Below are 23,787 nucleotides of genomic sequence, written 5' to 3'. Positions count from 1 at the left end.
TTTAACACATAATGAATTACATCCTGGGTTTATCTTTATCAACAATCTGTAAATGGATAAGAAAGATTGTGCATTAGATTTATCAGATTGATTTTGCTTAGAATTGCATTTACTCCTTATCTAAATTGTCTATGTTTATACTATTATTAGATGCATTAATCTTTATTGTTGTCCCATCTAATCATTTTTTTATTTTGCAATGTGGAAAGAAACTGGTGCATTTTTATGATACCCATGCTTCAAGTGACTATGGCTTAAGCTGTTTCTTGAAATGCTATGCAAACAAAATATGTTCTGTGCTTTGAGGTACATTTGCCAGTTTTGTGTTTGCTTCTAGTAACATCTGTGGCCAGTTAGCTCAGTTGGTTAGAGGGTGGCGCTCGTAATGACAAGTTCATGGGTTCGATCCCTGTTTTGGCTACTTTCTTTTCTTGATGGACAAGAATGGAATAAGCTCATTGGTGTAGCATGAATACTTGAAAACATAATGGACACATATATCACAAAATCTCTTCAAATCCATATCAGAAGCCAGCATGAGTGTCATCCTTTGGCTGATGAAGATTTTTCTCTACATGGCTCATTGACTTTTGTCTCAAATCGAGCAATATGGCATACCTAAGATTTGCAAGGGCAAATTAATCAGTTATTATATTGCTGCTCAAACATAGAGGGCACTAGGTGTTACTAGAAGAAGAAGATACGTTCTCCCCTCTCATTAGTGCACACTGAAGTAAAAAAAATTAAAATGGAGAATTTCTAAACACCAGAGCACAAGTAATGGATCTCTGCATTCTTATTTCCAAATATTTGACATACTTCTGATTTGAAAAGTTAAAAAATGAGTTTAGACAAAGGACACCACTGAAAATGATGGAATTTATATGAATTGTAAATGAAGATTTGCAATACTCATACTTTGAATGAAAATGGAGCTTTAAACAAAAGGAGAAATAATCAACATTAGGTCCCACCGAGATTTGAACTCGGATTACTGGATTCAAAGTCCAGAGTGCTAACCATTACACCATGGAACCCTCAACTGAGCAAAGACTACTACTGAACTGAGCTCATCTTTTAAATGCAAAGAAAAGAAATTCAATACTTTATATATATGATTTCAAGTTTCTAATAAGTTCAGGGATGCAATAGGTGTTATGTAGAATATTTGTCTAAAACCAATGATAATATATAAAAAGTAACCTATTTTTAAGGAGAAGATAAATATTAGAAACCCAAATGCCTAGGACCAATTTCAGTTGGAGCATCACCCTTTATGTTATCCTAGCATTTAATTGACAGTTTTTCTGTATTGTCATATTTGCATATCAGCCACTTACAATTGTTTCAAGCTTTATAACAGAGGACTGCCTTTTTTATAGACCAAGGATGAAAGTCTCTTGTGAGTTAAGTCTGATTATGACATCACAATTTGTAAATTAAGCTATAGTATGATTACAGAGTGTAGACTGAACAAAAAGTGCTTTCCTATGGATTGAAGTTTGTATTTTCTTAAGCTTTGCATTCCAAAATGTGCTAGCATTCTCTGTTTCCAAAGTGCACATTAAGCTACTTCCCCATTATATATTTTTTGTGTTAAAAGCTATTTATACACAACTTGGTAAAACATACTAAATTTAACACATAATGAATTACATCCTGGGATTATCTTTATCAACAATCTGTAAATGGATAAGAAAGATTGTGCATTAGATTTATCAGATTGATTTTGCTTAGAATTGCATTTACTCCTTGTCTAAATTGTCTATTTTTATACTATTATTAGATGCATTAATCTTTGTTGTTGTCCTATCTAATCATTTTTTTATTTTGCAATGTGGAAAGAAACTGGAGCATTTTTATGATACCCATGCTTCAAGTGACTATGGCTTAAGATGTTTCTAGAAAAATTAAATGCTAAGCAAACAAAATATGTTCTGTGCTTTGAGGTACATTTGCCAGTTTTGTGTTTGCATCGAGTAACATCTGTGGCCAGTTAGCTCAGTTGGTTAGAGCGTGGTGCTCATAATGCAACGGTCATGGGTTCGATCACTGTGTTGGTCTCTTGCTTTTCTTGATGGACAAGAATGGAACAAGCTCATCGGTGTAGCATGAATACTTGAAAACATAATAGACACATATATCACAAAATCTCTTCAAATCCATATCAGAAGCCAGCATGAGTGTCATCCTTTGGCTGATGAAGATTTTTCTCTACACGGCTCATTGACTTTTGTCTCAAATCGAGCAATATGGCATACCTAAGATTTGCAAGGGCAAATTAATCAGTTATTATATTGCTGCTCAAACATAGAGGGCACTAGGTGTTACTAGAAGAAGAAGATACGTTCTCCCCTCCCATTAGTGCACACTGAAGTAAAAAAAATTAAAATGGAGAATTTCTGAACACCAGAGCACAAGTAATGGATCTCAGCATTCTTATTGCATCTTTTCTTATTTCCAAATATTTGACATACTTCTGATTTGAAAAGTTTAAAAATGAGTTTAGACAAAGGACACCACTGAAAATGATGGAATTTATATGAATTGTAAATGAAGATTTGCAATACTCATACTTTGAATGAAAATGGAGCTTTAAACAAAAGGAGAAATAATCAACATTAGGTCCCACCAAGATTAGAACTTGGATTACTGGATTCAAAGTCCAGAGTGCTAATCATTACACCATGGAACCCTCAACTGAGCCAAGACTTCTACTGAACTGAGCTCATCTTTTAAATGCAAAGAAAAGAAATTCAATACTTTATATATATGATTTCAAGTTTCTAATAAGCTCAGGGATGCAATAGGTGTTATGTAGAATATTTGTCTAAAACCAATGATAATATATAAAAAGTAACCTATTTTTAAGGAGAAGATAAATACTAGAAACCGAAATACCTAGGACCAATTTCAGTTGGAGCATCACCCCTTATGTTATCCTAGCATTGAATTGACAGTTTTTCTGTATTGTCATATTTGCATATCAGCCGCTTACAATTGTTTCAAGCTTTATAACAGAGGACTGCCTTTTTTTATAGACCAAGGATGAAAGTCTCTTGTGAGTTAAGTCTGATTATGACATCACAATTTGTAAATTAAGCTATAGTATGATTACAAAGTGTAGACTGAACAAAACGTGCTTTCCTATGGATTGAAGTTTGTATTTTCTTAAGCTTTGCATTCCAAAATGTGCTAGCATTCTCTATTTCCAAAGGGCATGTTAAGCTACTTCCCCATTATATATTTTTTGTGTTAAAAGTTATTTATACACAACTTGGTAAAACATACTAAATTTAACACATAATGAATTACATCCTGGGTTTATCTTTATCAACAATCTGTAAATGGATAAGAAAGATTGTGCATTAGATTTATCAGATTGATTTTGCTTAGAATTGCATTTACTCCTTATCTAAATTGTCTATGTTTATACTATTATTAGATGCATTAATCTTTATTGTTGTCCCATCTAATCATTTTTTTATTTTGCAATGTGGAAAGAAACTGGTGCATTTTTATGATACCCATGCTTCAAGTGACTATGGCTTAAGCTGTTTCTTGAAATGCTATGCAAACAAAATATGTTCTGTGCTTTGAGGTACATTTGCCAGTTTTGTGTTTGCTTCTAGTAACATCTGTGGCCAGTTAGCTCAGTTGGTTAGAGGGTGGCGCTCGTAATGACAAGTTCATGGGTTCAATCCCTGTTTTGGCTACTTTCTTTTGTTGATGGACAAGAATGGAATAAGCTCATTGGTGTAGCATGAATACTTGAAAACATAATGGACACATATATCACAAAATCTCTTCAAATCCATATCAGAAGCCAGCATGAGTGTCATCCTTTGGCTGATGAAGATTTTTCTCTACATGGCTCATTGACTTTTGTCTCAAATCGAGCAATATGGCATACCTAAGATTTGCAAGGGCAAATTAATCAGTTATTATATTGCTGCTCAAACATAGAGGGCACTAGGTGTTACTAGAAGAAGAAGATACGTTCTCCCCTCTCATTAGTGCACACTGAAGTAAAAAAAATTAAAATGGAGAATTTCTAAACACCAGAGCACAAGTAATGGATCTCTGCATTCTTATTTCCAAATATTTGACATACTTCTGATTTGAAAAGTTAAAAAATTAGTTTAGACAAAGGACACCACTGAAAATGATGGAATTTATATGAATTTTAAATGAAGATTTGCAATACTCATACTTTGAATGAAAATGGAGCTTTAAAAAAAAGGAGAAATAATCAACATTAGGTCCCACCGAGATTTGAACTCGGATTACTGAATTCAAAGTCCAGAGTGCTAACCATTACACTATGGAACCCTCAACTGAGCAAAGACTTCTACTGAACTGAGCTCATCTTTTAAATGCAAAGAAAAGAAATTCAATACTTTATATATATGATTTCAGGTTTCTAATAAGCTCAGGGATGCAATAGGTGTATGTAGAATATTTGTCTAAAACCAATGATAATATATAAAAAGTAACCTATTTTTAAGGAGAAGATAAATACTAGAAACCCAAATGCCTAGGACCAATTTCAGTTGGAGCATCACCCCTTATGTTATCCTAGCATTGAATTTACAGTTTTTATGTATTGTCATATTTGCATATCAGCCACTTACAATTGTTTCAAGCTTTATAACAGAGGACTGCCTTTTTTTATAGACCAAGGATGAAAGTCTCTTGTGAGTTAAGTCTGATTATGACATCACAATTTGTAAATTAAGCTATAGTATGATTACAGAGTGTAGACTGTACAAAAAGTGCTTTCCTATGGATTGAAGTTTGTATTTTCTTAAGATTTGCATTCCAAAATGTGCTAGCATTCTCTATTTCCAAAGGGCACATTAAGCTACTTCCCCATTATATATTTTTTGTGTTAAAAGTTATTTATACACAACTTGGTAAAGCATACTAAATTTAACACATAATGAATTACATCCTGGGATTATCTTTATCAACAATCTGTAAATGTATAAGAAAGATTGTGCATTAGATTTATCAGATTGATTTTGCTTAGAATTGCATTTACTCTTTGTCTAAATTGTCTATTTTTATACTATTATTAGATGCATTAATCTTTGTTGTTGTCCTATCTAATCATTTTTTTATTTTGCAATGTGGAAAGAAACTGGTGCATTTTTATGATACCCATGCTTCAAGTGACTCTATGGCTTAAGCTGTTCCTTGAAAAATTAAATGCTATGCAAACAAAATATGTTCTGTGCTTTGAGGTACATTTGCCAGTCTTGTGTTTGCTTCTAGTAACATCTGTGGCCAGTTAGCTCAGTTGGTTAAAGCGTGGCGCTCGTAATGCCAAGGTCATGGGTTCGAACCCTGATTTGGCTACTTGCTTTTCTTTATGGACAAGAATGGAATAAGCTCATCGGTGTAGCATGAATACTTGAAAACATAATAGACACATATATCACAAAATCTCTTCAAATCCATATCAGAAGCCAGCATGAGTGTCATCCTTTGGCTGATGAAGATTTTTCTCTACATGGCTCATTGACTTTTGTCTCAAATCGAGCAATATGGCATACCTAAGATTTGCAAGGGCAAATTAATCAGTTATTATATTGCTGCTCAAACATAGAGGGCACTAGGTGTTACTAGAAGAAGAAGATATGTTCTCCCCTCTCATTAGTGCACACTGAAGTAAAAAAAATTAAAATGGAGAATTTCTAAACACCAGAGCACAAGTAATGGATCTCAGCATTCTTATTGCATCTTTTCTTATTTCCAAATATTTGACATACTTCTGATTTGAAAAGTTTAAAAATGAGTTTAGACAAAGGACACCACTGAAAATGATGGAATTTATATGAATTGTAAATGAAGATTTGCAATACTCATACTTTGAATGAAAATGGAGCTTTAAACAAAAGGAGAAATAATCAACATTAGGTCCCACCAAGATTAGAACTTGGATTACTGGATTCAAAGTCCAGAGTGCTAATCATTACACCATGGAACCCTCAACTGAGCCAAGACTTCTACTGAACTGAGCTCATCTTTTAAATGCAAAGAAAAGAAATTCAATACTTTATATATATGATTTCAAGTTTCTAATAAGCTCAGGGATGCAATAGGTGTTATGTAGAATATTTGTCTAAAACCAATGATAATATATAAAAAGTAACCTATTTTTAAGGAGAAGATAAATACTAGAAACCGAAATACCTAGGACCAATTTCAGTTGGAGCATCACCCCTTATGTTATCCTAGCATTGAATTGACAGTTTTTCTGTATTGTCATATTTGCATATCAGCCGCTTACAATTGTTTCAAGCTTTATAACAGAGGACTGCCTTTTTTTATAGACCAAGGATGAAAGTCTCTTGTGAGTTAAGTCTGATTATGACATCACAATTTGTAAATTAAGCTATAGTATGATTACAAAGTGTAGACTGAACAAAACGTGCTTTCCTATGGATTGAAGTTTGTATTTTCTTAAGCTTTGCATTCCAAAATGTGCTAGCATTCTCTATTTCCAAAGGGCATGTTAAGCTACTTCCCCATTATATATTTTTTGTGTTAAAAGTTATTTATACACAACTTGGTAAAACATACTAAATTTAACACATAATGAATTACATCCTGGGTTTATCTTTATCAACAATCTGTAAATGGATAAGAAAGATTGTGCATTAGATTTATCAGATTGATTTTGCTTAGAATTGCATTTACTCCTTATCTAAATTGTCTATGTTTATACTATTATTAGATGCATTAATCTTTATTGTTGTCCCATCTAATCATTTTTTTATTTTGCAATGTGGAAAGAAACTGGTGCATTTTTATGATACCCATGCTTCAAGTGACTATGGCTTAAGCTGTTTCTTGAAATGCTATGCAAACAAAATATGTTCTGTGCTTTGAGGTACATTTGCCAGTTTTGTGTTTGCTTCTAGTAACATCTGTGGCCAGTTAGCTCAGTTGGTTAGAGGGTGGCGCTCGTAATGACAAGTTCATGGGTTCGATCCCTGTTTTGGCTACTTTCTTTTCTTGATGGACAAGAATGGAATAAGCTCATTGGTGTAGCATGAATACTTGAAAACATAATGGACACATATATCACAAAATCTCTTCAAATCCATATCAGAAGCCAGCATGAGTGTCATCCTTTGGCTGATGAAGATTTTTCTCTACATGGCTCATTGACTTTTGTCTCAAATCGAGCAATATGGCATACCTAAGATTTGCAAGGGCAAATTAATCAGTTATTATATTGCTGCTCAAACATAGAGGGCACTAGGTGTTACTAGAAGAAGAAGATACGTTCTCCCCTCTCATTAGTGCACACTGAAGTAAAAAAAATTAAAATGGAGAATTTCTAAACACCAGAGCACAAGTAATGGATCTCTGCATTCTTATTTCCAAATATTTGACATACTTCTGATTTGAAAAGTTAAAAAATTAGTTTAGACAAAGGACACCACTGAAAATGATGGAATTTATATGAATTGTAAATGAAGATTTGCAATACTCATACTTTGAATGAAAATGGAGCTTTAAACAAAAGGAGAAATAATCAACATTAGGTCCCACCGAGATTTGAACTCGGATTACTGGATTCAAAGTCCAGCGTGCTAACCATTACACCATGGAACCCTCAACTGAGCAAAGACTACTACTGAACTGAGCTCATCTTTTAAATGCAAAGAAAAGAAATTCAATACTTTATATATATGATTTCAAGTTTCTAATAAGTTCAGGGATGCAATAGGTGTTATGTAGAATATTTGTCTAAAACCAATGATAATATATAAAAAGTAACCTATTTTTAAGGAGAAGATAAATATTAGAAACCCAAATGCCTAGGACCAATTTCAGTTGGAGCATCACCCTTTATGTTATCCTAGCATTTAATTGACAGTTTTTCTGTATTGTCATATTTGCATATCAGCCACTTACAATTGTTTCAAGCTTTATAACAGAGGACTGCCTTTTTTATAGACCAAGGATGAAAGTCTCTTGTGAGTTAAGTCTGATTATGACATCACAATTTGTAAATTAAGCTATAGTATGATTACAGAGTGTAGACTGAACAAAAAGTGCTTTCCTATGGATTGAAGTTTGTATTTTCTTAAGCTTTGCATTCCAAAATGTGCTAGCATTCTCTGTTTCCAAAGTGCACATTAAGCTACTTCCCCATTATATATTTTTTGTGTTAAAAGCTATTTATACACAACTTGGTAAAACATACTAAATTTAACACATAATGAATTACATCCTGGGATTATCTTTATCAACAATCTGTAAATGGATAAGAAAGATTGTGCATTACATTTATCAGATTGATTTTGCTTAGAATTGCATTTACTCCTTGTCTAAATTGTCTATTTTTATACTATTATTAGATGCATTAATCTTTGTTGTTGTCCTATCTAATCATTTTTTTTTTTGCAATGTGGAAAGAAACTGGAGCATTTTTATGATACCCATGCTTCAAGTGACTATGGCTTAAGATGTTTCTAGAAAAATTAAATGCTAAGCAAACAAAATATGTTCTGTGCTTTGAGGTACATTTGCCAGTTTTGTGTTTGCATCGAGTAACATCTGTGGCCAGTTAGCTCAGTTGGTTAGAGCGTGGTGCTCATAATGCAACGGTCATGGGTTCGATCACTGTGTTGGTCTCTTGCTTTTCTTGATGGACAAGAATGGAACAAGCTCATCGGTGTAGCATGAATACTTGAAAACATAATAGACACATATATCACAAAATCTCTTCAAATCCATATCAGAAGCCAGCATGAGTGTCATCCTTTGGCTGATGAAGATTTTTCTCTACACGGCTCATTGACTTTTGTCTCAAATCGAGCAATATGGCATACCTAAGATTTGCAAGGGCAAATTAATCAGTTATTATATTGCTGCTCAAACATAGAGGGCACTAGGTGTTACTAGAAGAAGAAGATACGTTCTCCCCTCCCATTAGTGCACACTGAAGTAAAAAAAATTAAAATGGAGAATTTCTGAACACCAGAGCACAAGTAATGGATCTCAGCATTCTTATTGCATCTTTTCTTATTTCCAAATATTTGACATACTTCTAATTTGAAAAGTTTAAAAATGAGTTTAGACAAAGGACACCACTGAAAATGATGGAATTTATATGAATTGTAAATGAAGATTTGCAATACTCATACTTTGAATGAAAATGGAGCTTTAAACAAAAGGAGAAATAATCAACATTAGGTCCCACCAAGATTAGAACTTGGATTACTGGATTCAAAGTCCAGAGTGCTAATCATTACACCATGGAACCCTCAACTGAGCCAAGACTTCTACTGAACTGAGCTCATCTTTTAAATGCAAAGAAAAGAAATTCAATACTTTATATATATGATTTCAAGTTTCTAATAAGCTCAGGGATGCAATAGGTGTTATGTAGAATATTTGTCTAAAACCAATGATAATATATAAAAAGTAACCTCTTTTTAAGGAGAAGATAAATACTAGAAACCGAAATACCTAGGACCAATTTCAGTTGGAGCATCACCCCTTATGTTATCCTAGCATTGAATTGACAGTTTTTCTGTATTGTCATATTTGCATATCAGCCGCTTACAATTGTTTCAAGCTTTATAACAGAGGACTGCCTTTTTTTATAGACCAAGGATGAAAGTCTCTTGTGAGTTAAGTCTGATTATGACATCACAATTTGTAAATTAAGCTATAGTATGATTACAAAGTGTAGACTGAACAAAACGTGCTTTCCTATGGATTGAAGTTTGTATTTTCTTAAGCTTTGCATTCCAAAATGTGCTAGCATTCTCTATTTCCAAAGGGCATGTTAAGCTACTTCCCCATTATATATTTTTTGTGTTAAAAGTTATTTATACACAACTTGGTAAAACATACTAAATTTAACACATAATGAATTACATCCTGGGTTTATCTTTATCAACAATCTGTAAATGGATAAGAAAGATTGTGCATTAGATTTATCAGATTGATTTTGCTTAGAATTGCATTTACTCCTTATCTAAATTGTCTATGTTTATACTATTATTAGATGCATTAATCTTTATTGTTGTCCCATCTAATCATTTTTTTATTTTGCAATGTGGAAAGAAACTGGTGCATTTTTATGATACCCATGCTTCAAGTGACTATGGCTTAAGCTGTTTCTTGAAATGCTATGCAAACAAAATATGTTCTGTGCTTTGAGGTACATTTGCCAGTTTTGTGTTTGCTTCTAGTAACATCTGTGGCCAGTTAGCTCAGTTGGTTAGAGGGTGGCGCTCGTAATGACAAGTTCATGGGTTCAATCCCTGTTTTGGCTACTTTCTTTTCTTGATGGACAAGAATGGAATAAGCTCATTGGTGTAGCATGAATACTTGAAAACATAATGGACACATATATCACAAAATCTCTTCAAATCCATATCAGAAGCCAGCATGAGTGTCATCCTTTGGCTGATGAAGATTTTTCTCTACATGGCTCATTGACTTTTGTCTCAAATCGAGCAATATGGCATACCTAAGATTTGCAAGGGCAAATTAATCAGTTATTATATTGCTGCTCAAACATAGAGGGCACTAGGTGTTACTAGAAGAAGAAGATACGTTCTCCCCTCTCATTAGTGCACACTGAAGTAAAAAAAATTAAAATGGAGAATTTCTAAACACCAGAGCACAAGTAATGGATCTCTGCATTCTTATTTCCAAATATTTGACATACTTCTGATTTGAAAAGTTAAAAAATTAGTTTAGACAAAGGACACCACTGAAAATGATGGAATTTATATGAATTTTAAATGAAGATTTGCAATACTCATACTTTGAATGAAAATGGAGCTTTAAAAAAAAGGAGAAATAATCAACATTAGGTCCCACCGAGATTTGAACTCGGATTACTGAATTCAAAGTCCAGAGTGCTAACCATTACACTATGGAACCCTCAACTGAGCAAAGACTTCTACTGAACTGAGCTCATCTTTTAAATGCAAAGAAAAGAAATTCAATACTTTATATATATGATTTCAGGTTTCTAATAAGCTCAGGGATGCAATAGGTGTATGTAGAATATTTGTCTAAAACCAATGATAATATATAAAAAGTAACCTATTTTTAAGGAGAAGATAAATACTAGAAACCCAAATGCCTAGGACCAATTTCAGTTGGAGCATCACCCCTTATGTTATCCTAGCATTGAATTTACAGTTTTTATGTATTGTCATATTTGCATATCAGCCACTTACAATTGTTTCAAGCTTTATAACAGAGGACTGCCTTTTTTTATAGACCAAGGATGAAAGTCTCTTGTGAGTTAAGTCTGATTATGACATCACAATTTGTAAATTAAGCTATAGTATGATTACAGAGTGTAGACTGTACAAAAAGTGCTTTCCTATGGATTGAAGTTTGTATTTTCTTAAGATTTGCATTCCAAAATGTGCTAGCATTCTCTATTTCCAAAGGGCACATTAAGCTACTTCCCCATTATATATTTTTTGTGTTAAAAGTTATTTATACACAACTTGGTAAAGCATACTAAATTTAACACATAATGAATTACATCCTGGGATTATCTTTATCAACAATCTGTAAATGTATAAGAAAGATTGTGCATTAGATTTATCAGATTGATTTTGCTTAGAATTGCATTTACTCTTTGTCTAAATTGTCTATTTTTATACTATTATTAGATGCATTAATCTTTGTTGTTGTCCTATCTAATCATTTTTTTATTTTGCAATGTGGAAAGAAACTGGTGCATTTTTATGATACCCATGCTTCAAGTGACTCTATGGCTTAAGCTGTTCCTTGAAAAATTAAATGCTATGCAAACAAAATATGTTCTGTGCTTTGAGGTACATTTGCCAGTCTTGTGTTTGCTTCCAGTAACATCTGTGGCCAGTTAGCTCAGTTGGTTAAAGCGTGGCGCTCGTAATGCCAAGGTCATGGGTTCGAACCCTGATTTGGCTACTTGCTTTTCTTTATGGACAAGAATGGAATAAGCTCATCGGTGTAGCATGAATACTTGAAAACATAATAGACACATATATCACAAAATCTCTTCAAATCCATATCAGAAGCCAGCATGAGTGTCATCCTTTGGCTGATGAAGATTTTTCTCTACATGGCTCATTGACTTTTGTCTCAAATCGAGCAATATGGCATACCTAAGATTTGCAAGGGCAAATTAATCAGTTATTATATTGCTGCTCAAACATAGAGGGCACTAGGTGTTACTAGAAGAAGAAGATATGTTCTCCCCTCTCATTAGTGCACACTGAAGTAAAAAAAATTAAAATGGAGAATTTCTAAACACCAGAGCACAAGTAATGGATCTCAGCATTCTTATTGCATCTTTTCTTATTTCCAAATATTTGACATACTTCTGATTTGAAAAGTTTAAAAATGAGTTTAGACAAAGGACACCACTGAAAATGATGGAATTTATATGAATTGTAAATGAAGATTTGCAATACTCATACTTTGAATGAAAATGGAGCTTTAAACAAAAGGAGAAATAATCAACATTAGGTCCCACCAAGATTAGAACTTGGATTACTGGATTCAAAGTCCAGAGTGCTAATCATTACACCATGGAACCCTCAACTGAGCCAAGACTTCTACTGAACTGAGCTCATCTTTTAAATGCAAAGAAAAGAAATTCAATACTTTATATATATGATTTCAAGTTTCTAATAAGCTCAGGGATGCAATAGGTGTTATGTAGAATATTTGTCTAAAACCAATGATAATATATAAAAAGTAACCTATTTTTAAGGAGAAGATAAATACTAGAAACCGAAATACCTAGGACCAATTTCAGTTGGAGCATCACCCCTTATGTTATCCTAGCATTGAATTGACAGTTTTTCTGTATTGTCATATTTGCATATCAGCCGCTTACAATTGTTTCAAGCTTTATAACAGAGGACTGCCTTTTTTTATAGACCAAGGATGAAAGTCTCTTGTGAGTTAAGTCTGATTATGACATCACAATTTGTAAATTAAGCTATAGTATGATTACAAAGTGTAGACTGAACAAAACGTGCTTTCCTATGGATTGAAGTTTGTATTTTCTTAAGCTTTGCATTCCAAAATGTGCTAGCATTCTCTATTTCCAAAGGGCATGTTAAGCTACTTCCCCATTATATATTTTTTGTGTTAAAAGTTATTTATACACAACTTGGTAAAACATACTAAATTTAACACATAATGAATTACATCCTGGGTTTATCTTTATCAACAATCTGTAAATGGATAAGAAAGATTGTGCATTAGATTTATCAGATTGATTTTGCTTAGAATTGCATTTACTCCTTATCTAAATTGTCTATGTTTATACTATTATTAGATGCATTAATCTTTATTGTTGTCCCATCTAATCATTTTTTTATTTTGCAATGTGGAAAGAAACTGGTGCATTTTTATGATACCCATGCTTCAAGTGACTATGGCTTAAGCTGTTTCTTGAAATGCTATGCAAACAAAATATGTTCTGTGCTTTGAGGTACATTTGCCAGTTTTGTGTTTGCTTCTAGTAACATCTGTGGCCAGTTAGCTCAGTTGGTTAGAGGGTGGCGCTCGTAATGACAAGTTCATGGGTTCAATCCCTGTTTTGGCTACTTTCTTTTCTTGATGGACAAGAATGGAATAAGCTCATTGGTGTAGCATGAATACTTGAAAACATAATGGACACATATATCACAAAATCTCTTCAAATCCATATCAGAAGCCAGCATGAGTGTCATCCTTTGGCTGATGAAGATTTTTCTCTACATGGCTCATTGACTTTTGTCTCAAATCGAGCAATATGGCATACCTAAGATTTGCAAGGGCAAATTAATCAGTTATTATATTGCTGCTCAAACATAGAGGGCACTAGGTGTTACTAGAAGAAGAAGATACGTTCTCCCCTCTCATTAGTGCACACTGAAGTAAAAAAAATTAAAATGGAGAATTTCTAAACACCAGAGCACAAGTAATGGATCTCTGCATTCTTATTTCCAAATATTTGACATACTTCTGATTTGAAAAGTTAAAAAATTAGTTTAGACAAAGGACACCACTGAAAATGATGGAATTTATATGAATTTTAAATGAAGATTTGCAATACTCATACTTTGAATGAAAATGGAGCTTTAAAAAAAAGGAGAAATAATCAACATTAGGTCCCACCGAGATTTGAACTCGGATTACTGAATTCAAAGTCCAGAGTGCTAACCATTACACTATGGAACCCTCAACTGAGCAAAGACTTCTACTGAACTGAGCTCATCTTTTAAATGCAAAGAAAAGAAATTCAATACTTTATATATATGATTTCAGGTTTCTAATAAGCTCAGGGATGCAATAGGTGTATGTAGAATATTTGTCTAAAACCAATGATAATATATAAAAAGTAACCTATTTTTAAGGAGAAGATAAATACTAGAAACCCAAATGCCTAGGACCAATTTCAGTTGGAGCATCACCCCTTATGTTATCCTAGCATTGAATTTACAGTTTTTATGTATTGTCATATTTGCATATCAGCCACTTACAATTGTTTCAAGCTTTATAACAGAGGACTGCCTTTTTTTATAGACCAAGGATGAAAGTCTCTTGTGAGTTAAGTCTGATTATGACATCACAATTTGTAAATTAAGCTATAGTATGATTACAGAGTGTAGACTGTACAAAAAGTGCTTTCCTATGGATTGAAGTTTGTATTTTCTTAAGATTTGCATTCCAAAATGTGCTAGCATTCTCTATTTCCAAAGGGCACATTAAGCTACTTCCCCATTATATATTTTTTGTGTTAAAAGTTATTTATACACAACTTGGTAAAGCATACTAAATTTAACACATAATGAATTACATCCTGGGATTATCTTTATCAACAATCTGTAAATGTATAAGAAAGATTGTGCATTAGATTTATCAGATTGATTTTGCTTAGAATTGCATTTACTCTTTGTCTAAATTGTCTATTTTTATACTATTATTAGATGCATTAATCTTTGTTGTTGTCCTATCTAATCATTTTTTTATTTTGCAATGTGGAAAGAAACTGGTGCATTTTTATGATACCCATGCTTCAAGTGACTCTATGGCTTAAGCTGTTCCTTGAAAAATTAAATGCTATGCAAACAAAATATGTTCTGTGCTTTGAGGTACATTTGCCAGTCTTGTGTTTGCTTCTAGTAACATCTGTGGCCAGTTAGCTCAGTTGGTTAAAGCGTGGCGCTCGTAATGCCAAGGTCATGGGTTCGAACCCTGATTTGGCTACTTGCTTTTCTTTATGGACAAGAATGGAATAAGCTCATCGGTGTAGCATGAATACTTGAAAACATAATAGACACATATATCACAAAATCTCTTCAAATCCATATCAGAAGCCAGCATGAGTGTCATCCTTTGGCTGATGAAGATTTTTCTCTACATGGCTCATTGACTTTTGTCTCAAATCGAGCAATATGGCATACCTAAGATTTGCAAGGGCAAATTAATCAGTTATTATATTGCTGCTCAAACATAGAGGGCACTAGGTGTTACTAGAAGAAGAAGATATGTTCTCCCCTCTCATTAGTGCACACTGAAGTAAAAAAAATTAAAATGGAGAATTTCTAAACACCAGAGCACAAGTAATGTATCTCAGCATTCTTATTGCATCTTTTCTTATTTCCAAATATTTGACATACTTCTGATTTGAAAAGTTTAAAAATGAGTTTAGACAAAGGACACCACTGAAAATGATGGAATTTATATGAATTGTAAATGAAGATTTGCAATACTCATACTTTGAATGAAAATGGAGCTTTAAACAAAAGGAGAAATAATCAACATTAGGTCCCACCAAGATTAGAACTTGGATTACAAGTCCAGAGTGCTAATCATTACACCATGGAACCCTCAACTGAGCCAAGACTTCTACTGAACTGAGCTCATCTTTTAAATGCAAAGAAAAGAAATTCAATACTTTATATATATGATTTCAAGTTTCTAATAAGCTCAGGGATGCAATAGGTGTTATGTAGAATATTTGTCTAAAACCAATGATAATATATAAAAAGTAACCTATTTTTAAGGAGAAGATAAATACTAGAAACCGAAATACCTAGGACCAATTTCAGTTGGAGCATCACCCCTTATGTTATCCTAGCATTGAATTGACAGTTTTTCTGTATTGTCATATTTGCATATCAGCCGCTTACAATTGTTTCAAGCTTTATAACAGAGGACTGCCTTTTTTTATAGACCAAGGATGAAAGTCTCTTGTGAGTTAAGTCTGATTATGACATCACAATTTGTAAATTAAGCTATAGTATGATTACAAAGTGTAGACTGAACAAAACGTGCTTTCCTATGGATTGAAGTTTGTATTTTCTTAAGCTTTGCATTCCAAAATGTGCTAGCATTCTCTATTTCCAAAGGGCATGTTAAGCTACTTCCCCATTATATATTTTTTGTGTTAAAAGTTATTTATACACAACTTGGTAAAACATACTAAATTTAACACATAATGAATTACATCCTGGGTTTATCTTTATCAACAATCTGTAAATGGATAAGAAAGATTGTGCATTAGATTTATCAGATTGATTTTGCTTAGAATTGCATTTACTCCTTATCTAAATTGTCTATGTTTATACTATTATTAGATGCATTAATCTTTATTGTTGTCCCATCTAATCATTTTTTTATTTTGCAATGTGGAAAGAAACTGGTGCATTTTTATGATACCCATGCTTCAAGTGACTATGGCTTAAGCTGTTTCTTGAAATGCTATGCAAACAAAATATGTTCTGTGCTTTGAGGTACATTTGCCAGTTTTGTGTTTGCTTCTAGTAACATCTGTGGCCAGTTAGCTCAGTTGGTTAGAGGGTGGCGCTCGTAATGACAAGTTCATGGGTTCAATCCCTGTTTTGGCTACTTTCTTTTCTTGATGGACAAGAATGGAATAAGCTCATTGGTGTAGCATGAATACTTGAAAACATAATGGACACATATATCACAAAATCTCTTCAAATCCATATCAGAAGCCAGCATGAGTGTCATCCTTTGGCTGATGAAGATTTTTCTCTACATGGCTCATTGACTTTTGTCTCAAATCGAGCAATATGGCATACCTAAGATTTGCAAGGGCAAATTAATCAGTTATTATATTGCTGCTCAAACATAGAGGGCACTAGGTGTTACTAGAAGAAGAAGATACGTTCTCCCCTCTCATTAGTGCACACTGAAGTAAAAAAAATTAAAATGGAGAATTTCTAAACACCAGAGCACAAGTAATGGATCTCTGCATTCTTATTTCCAAATATTTGACATACTTCTGATTTGAAAAGTTAAAAAATTAGTTTAGACAAAGGACACCACTGAAAATGATGGAATTTATATGAATTTTAAATGAAGATTTGCAATACTCATACTTTGAATGAAAATGGAGCTTTAAAAAAAAGGAGAAATAATCAACATTAGGTCCCACCGAGATTTGAACTCGGATTACTGAATTCAAAGTCCAGAGTGCTAACCATTACACTATGGAACCCTCAACTGAGCAAAGACTTCTACTGAACTGAGCTCATCTTTTAAATGCAAAGAAAAGAAATTCAATACTTTATATATATGATTTCAGGTTTCTAATAAGCTCAGGGATGCAATAGGTGTATGTAGAATATTTGTCTAAAACCAATGATAATATATAAAAAGTAACCTATTTTTAAGGAGAAGATAAATACTAGAAACCCAAATGCCTAGGACCAATTTCAGTTGGAGCATCACCCCTTATGTTATCCTAGCATTGAATTTACAGTTTTTATGTATTGTCATATTTGCATATCAGCCACTTACAATTGTTTCAAGCTTTATAACAGAGGACTGCCTTTTTTTATAGACCAAGGATGAAAGTCTCTTGTGAGTTAAGTCTGATTATGACATCACAATTTGTAAATTAAGCTATAGTATGATTACAGAGTGTAGACTGTACAAAAAGTGCTTTCCTATGGATTGAAGTTTGTATTTTCTTAAGATTTGCATTCCAAAATGTGCTAGCATTCTCTATTTCCAAAGGGCACATTAAGCTACTTCCCCATTATATATTTTTTGTGTTAAAAGTTATTTATACACAACTTGGTAAAGCATACTAAATTTAACACATAATGAATTACATCCTGGGATTATCTTTATCAACAATCTGTAAATGTATAAGAAAGATTGTGCATTAGATTTATCAGATTGATTTTGCTTAGAATTGCATTTACTCTTTGTCTAAATTGTCTATTTTTATACTATTATTAGATGCATTAATCTTTGTTGTTGTCCTATCTAATCATTTTTTTATTTTGCAATGTGGAAAGAAACTGGTGCATTTTTATGATACCCATGCTTCAAGTGACTCTATGGCTTAAGCTGTTCCTTGAAAAATTAAATGCTATGCAAACAAAATATGTTCTGTGCTTTGAGGTACATTTGCCAGTCTTGTGTTTGCTTCTAGTAACATCTGTGGCCAGTTAGCTCAGTTGGTTAAAGCGTGGCGCTCGTAATGCCAAGGTCATGGGTTCGAACCCTGATTTGGCTACTTGCTTTTCTTTATGGACAAGAATGGAATAAGCTCATCGGTGTAGCATGAATACTTGAAAACATAATAGACACATATATCACAAAATCTCTTCAAATCCATATCAGAAGCCAGCATGAGTGTCATCCTTTGGCTGATGAAGATTTTTCTCTACATGGCTCATTGACTTTTGTCTCAAATCGAGCAATATGGCATACCTAAGATTTGCAAGGGCAAATTAATCAGTTATTATATTGCTGCTCAAACATAGAGGGCACTAGGTGTTACTAGAAGAAGAAGATATGTTCTCCCCTCTCATTAGTGCACACTGAAGTAAAAAAAATTAAAATGGAGAATTTCTAAACACCAGAGCACAAGTAATGGATCTCAGCATTCTTATTGCATCTTTTCTTATTTCCAAATATTTGACATACTTCTGATTTGAAAAGTTTAAAAATGAGTTTAGACAAAGGACACCACTGAAAATGATGGAATTTATATGAATTGTAAATGAAGATTTGCAATACTCATACTTTGAATGAAAATGGAGCTTTAAACAAAAGGAGAAATAATCAACATTAGGTCCCACCAAGATTAGAACTTGGATTACTGGATTCAAAGTCCAGAGTGCTAATCATTACACCATGGAACCTTCAACTGAGCCAAGACTTCTACTGAACTGAGCTCATCTTTTAAATGCAAAGAAAAGAAATTCAATACTTTATATATATGATTTCAAGTTTCTAATAAGCTCAGGGATGCAATAGGTGTTATGTAGAATATTTGTCTAAAACCAATGATAATATATAAAAAGTAACCTATTTTTAAGGAGAAGATAAATACTAGAAACCCAAATGCCTAGGACCAATTTCAGTTGGAGCATCACCCCTTATGTTATCCTAGCATTGAATTGACAGTTTTTCTGTATTGTCATATTTGCATATCAGCCACTTACAATTGTTTCAAGCTTTATAACAGAGGACTGCCTTTTTTATAGACCAAGGATGAAAGTCTCTTGTGAGTTAAGTCTGATTATGACATCACAATTTGTAAATTAAGCTAAAGTATGATTACAGAGTGTAGACTGAACAAAAAGTGCTTTCCTATGGATTGAAGTTTGTATTTTCTTAAGCTTTGCATTCCAAAATGTGCTAGCATTCTCTATTTCCAAAGGGCACATTAAGCTACTTCCCCATTATATATTTTTTGTGTTAAAAGTTATTTATACACAACTTGGTAAAACATACTAAATTTAACACATAATGAATTACATCCTGGGATTATCTTTATCAACAATCTGTAAATGGATAAGAAAGATTGTGCATTAGATTTATCAGATTGATTTTGCTTAGTATTGCATTTACTCCTTGTCTAAATTGTCTATTTTTATACTATTATTAGATGCATTAATCTTTGTTGTTGTCCTATCTAATAATTTTTTTATTTTGCAATGTGGAAAGAAACTGGTGCATTTTTATGATACCCATGCTTCAAGTGACTCTATGGCTTAAGCTGTTCCTTGAAAAATTAAATGCTATGCAAACAAAATATGTTCTGTGCTTTGAGGTACATTTGCCAGTTTTGTGTTTGCTTCTAGTAACATCTGTGGCCAGTTAGCTCAGTTGGTTAAAGCGTGGCGCTCGTATTGCCAAGGTCATGGGTTCGAACCCTGTTTTGGCTACTTGCTTTTCTTTATGGACAAGAATGGAATAAGCTCATCGGTGTAGCATGAATACTTGAAAACATAATAGACACATATATCACAAAATCTCCTCAAATCCATATCAGAAGCCAGCATGAGTGTCATCCTTTGGCTGATGAAGATTTTTCTCTACATGGCTCATTGACTTTTGTCTCAAATCGAGCAATATGGCATACCTAAGATTTGCAAGGGCAAATTAATCAGTTATTATATTGCTGCTCAAACATAGAGGGCACTAGGTGTTACTAGAAGAAGAAGATATGTTCTCCCCTCTCATTAGTGCACACTGAAGTAAAAAAAATTAAAATGGAGAATTTCTAAACACCAGAGCACAAGTAATGGATCTCAGCATTCTTATTGCATCTTTTCTTATTTCCAAATATTTGACATACTTCTGATTTGAAAAGTTTAAAAATGAGTTTAGACAAAGGACACCACTGAAAATGATGGAATTTATATGAATTGTAAATGAAGATTTGCAATACTCATACTTTGAATGAAAATGGAGCTTTAAACAAAAGGAGAAATAATCAACATTAGGTCCCACCAAGATTAGAACTTGGATTACTGGATTCAAAGTCCAGAGTGCTAATCATTACACCATGGAACCCTCAACTGAGCCAAGACTTCTACTGAACTGAGCTCATCTTTTAAATGCAAAGAAAAGAAATTCAATACTTTATATATATGATTTCAAGTTTCTAATAAGCTCAGGGATGCAATAGGTGTTATGTAGAATATTTGTCTAAAACCAATGATAATATATAAAAAGTAACCTATTTTTAAGGAGAAGATAAATACTAGAAACCCAAATGCCTAGGACCAATTTCAGTTGGAGCATCACCCCTTATGTTATCCTAGCATTGAATTGACAGTTTTTCTGTATTGTCATATTTGCATATCAGCCACTTACAATTGTTTCAAGCTTTATAACAGAGGACTGCCTTTTTTATAGACCAAGGATGAAAGTCTCTTGTGAGTTAAGTCTGATTATGACATCACAATTTGTAAATTAAGCTAAAGTATGATTACAGAGTGTAGACTGAACAAAAAGTGCTTTCCTATGGATTGAAGTTTGTATTTTCTTAAGCTTTGCATTCCAAAATGTGCTAGCATTCTCTATTTCCAAAGGGCACATTAAGCTACTTCCCCATTATATATTTTTTGTGTTAAAAGTTATTTATACACAACTTGGTAAAACATACTAAATTTAACACATAATGAATTACATCCTGGGATTATCTTTATCAACAATCTGTAAATGGATAAGAAAGATTGTGCATTAGATTTATCAGATTGATTTTGCTTAGTATTGCATTTACTCCTTGTCTAAATTGTCTATTTTTATACTATTATTAGATGCATTAATCTTTGTTGTTGTCCTATCTAATAATTTTTTTATTTTGCAATGTGGAAAGAAACTGGTGCATTTTTATGATACCCATGCTTCAAGTGACTCTATGGCTTAAGCTGTTCCTTGAAAAATTAAATGCTATGCAAACAAAATATGTTCTGTGCTTTGAGGTACATTTGCCAGTTTTGTGTTTGCTTCTAGTAACATCTGTGGCCAGTTAGCTCAGTTGGTTAAAGCGTGGCGCTCGTATTGCCAAGGTCATGGGTTCGAACCCTGTTTTGGCTACTTGCTTTTCTTTATGGACAAGAATGGAATAAGCTCATCGGTGTAGCATGAATACTTGAAAACATAATAGACACATATATCACAAAATCTCCTCAAATCCATATCAGAAGCCAGCATGAGTGTCATCCTTTGGCTGATGAAGATTTTTCTCTACATGGCTCATTGACTTTTGTCTCAAATCGAGCAATATGGCATACCTAAGATTTGCAAGGGCAAATTAATCAGTTATTATATTGCTGCTCAAACATAGAGGGCACTAGGTGTTACTAGAAGAAGAAGATATGTTCTCCCCTCTCATTAGTGCACACTGAAGTAAAAAAAATTAAAATGGAGAATTTCTAAACACCAGAGCACAAGTAATGGATCTCAGCATTCTTATTGCATCTTTTCTTATTTCCAAATATTTGACATACTTCTGATTTGAAAAGTTTAAAAATGAGTTTAGACAAAGGACACCACTGAAAATGATGGAATTTATATGAATTGTAAATGAAGATTTGCAATACTCATACTTTGAATGAAAATGGAGCTTTAAACAAAAGGAGAAATAATCAACATTAGGTCCCACCAAGATTAGAACTTGGATTACTGGATTCAAAGTCCAGAGTGCTAATCATTACACCATGGAACCCTCAACTGAGCCAAGACTTCTACTGAACTGAGCTCATCTTTTAAATGCAAAGAAAAGAAATTCAATACTTTATATATATGATTTCAAGTTTCTAATAAGCTCAGGGATGCAATAGGTGTTATGTAGAATATTTGTCTAAAACCAATGATAATATATAAAAAGTAACCTATTTTTAAGGAGAAGATAAATACTAGAAACCCAAATGCCTAGGACCAATTTCAGTTGGAGCATCACCCCTTATGTTATCCTAGCATTGAATTGACAGTTTTTCTGTATTGTCATATTTGCATATCAGCCACTTACAATTGTTTCAAGCTTTATAACAGAGGACTGCCTTTTTTATAGACCAAGGATGAAAGTCTCTTGTGAGTTAAGTCTGATTATGACATCACAATTTGTAAATTAAGCTAAAGTATGATTACAGAGTGTAGACTGAACAAAAAGTGCTTTCCTATGGATTGAAGTTTGTATTTTTTTAAGCTTTGCATTCCAAAATGTGCTAGCATTCTCTATTTCCAAAGGGCACATTAAGCTACTTCCCCATTATATATTTTTTGTGTTAAAAGTTATTTATACACAACTTGGTAAAACATACTAAATTTAACACATAATGAATTACATCCTGGGATTATCTTTATCAACAATCTGTAAATGGATAAGAAAGATTGTGCATTAGATTTATCAGACTGATTTTGCTTAGAATTGCATTTACTCCTTGTCTAAATTGTCTATTTTTATACTACTATTAGATGCATTAATCTTTGTTGTTGTCCTATCTAATCATTTTTTTTATTTTGCAATGTGGAAAGAAACTGGTGCATTTTTATGATACCCATGCTTCAAGTGACTCTATGGCTTAAGCTGTTCCTTGAAAAATTAAATGCTATGCAAACAAAATATGTTCTGTGCTCTGAGGTACATTTGCCAGTTTTGTGTTTGCTTCTAGTAACATCTGTGGCCAGTTAGCTCAGTTGGTTAAAGCGTGGCGCTCGTAATGCCAAGGTCATGGGTTCGAACCCTGTTTTGGCTACTTGCTTTTCTTTATGGACAAGAATGGAATAAGCTCATCGGTGTAGCATGAATACTTGAAAACATAATAGACACATATATCACAAAATCTCTTCAAATCCATATCAGAAGCCAGCATGAGTGTCATCCTTTGGCTGATGAAGATTTTTCTCTACATGGCTCATTGACTTTTGTCTCAAATCGAGCAATATGGCATACCTAAGATTTGCAAGGGCAAATTAATCAGTTATTATCAAAACCACAAATTTGAAATCTGTATTTACACCAAC

General features: G+C 33.1%; 7 non-coding genes across 7 annotated transcripts; 1 reads left to right on the top strand and 6 right to left on the bottom strand.

Moving 5' to 3' along the window:
• Positions 1-965: 965 nt before the first annotated feature.
• Positions 966-1,037, bottom strand: TRNAQ-UUG (transfer RNA glutamine (anticodon UUG)). The gene has a single exon. It is a non-coding gene; the product is annotated as a tRNA-Gln (tRNA).
• A 3,223-nt stretch (positions 1,038-4,260) lies between these two features.
• On the bottom strand, positions 4,261-4,332 carry TRNAQ-UUG (transfer RNA glutamine (anticodon UUG)). Its single transcript has one exon. It is a non-coding gene; the product is annotated as a tRNA-Gln (tRNA).
• Positions 4,333-7,557: 3,225 nt separating this feature from the next.
• Positions 7,558-7,629, bottom strand: TRNAQ-UUG (transfer RNA glutamine (anticodon UUG)). The gene has a single exon. It is a non-coding gene; the product is annotated as a tRNA-Gln (tRNA).
• A 3,222-nt stretch (positions 7,630-10,851) lies between these two features.
• On the bottom strand, positions 10,852-10,923 carry TRNAQ-UUG (transfer RNA glutamine (anticodon UUG)). Its single transcript has one exon. It is a non-coding gene; the product is annotated as a tRNA-Gln (tRNA).
• Positions 10,924-14,148: 3,225 nt separating this feature from the next.
• On the bottom strand, positions 14,149-14,220 carry TRNAQ-UUG (transfer RNA glutamine (anticodon UUG)). The gene has a single exon. It is a non-coding gene; the product is annotated as a tRNA-Gln (tRNA).
• Positions 14,221-17,437: 3,217 nt separating this feature from the next.
• Positions 17,438-17,509, bottom strand: TRNAQ-UUG (transfer RNA glutamine (anticodon UUG)). The gene has a single exon. It is a non-coding gene; the product is annotated as a tRNA-Gln (tRNA).
• Positions 17,510-23,445: 5,936 nt separating this feature from the next.
• TRNAT-CGU (transfer RNA threonine (anticodon CGU)) lies at positions 23,446-23,519 on the top strand. The gene has a single exon. It is a non-coding gene; the product is annotated as a tRNA-Thr (tRNA).
• The last annotated feature ends 268 nt before the right edge of the window (positions 23,520-23,787 follow it).

This window comes from Pseudophryne corroboree, chromosome 11 (assembly GCF_028390025.1).
Source record: "Pseudophryne corroboree isolate aPseCor3 chromosome 11, aPseCor3.hap2, whole genome shotgun sequence".
Lineage (NCBI taxonomy): Eukaryota > Metazoa > Chordata > Amphibia > Anura > Myobatrachidae > Pseudophryne > Pseudophryne corroboree.
Note: the sequence above shows the minus strand (reverse complement) of the source record. Positions and strands in the feature narration are given on the sequence as shown.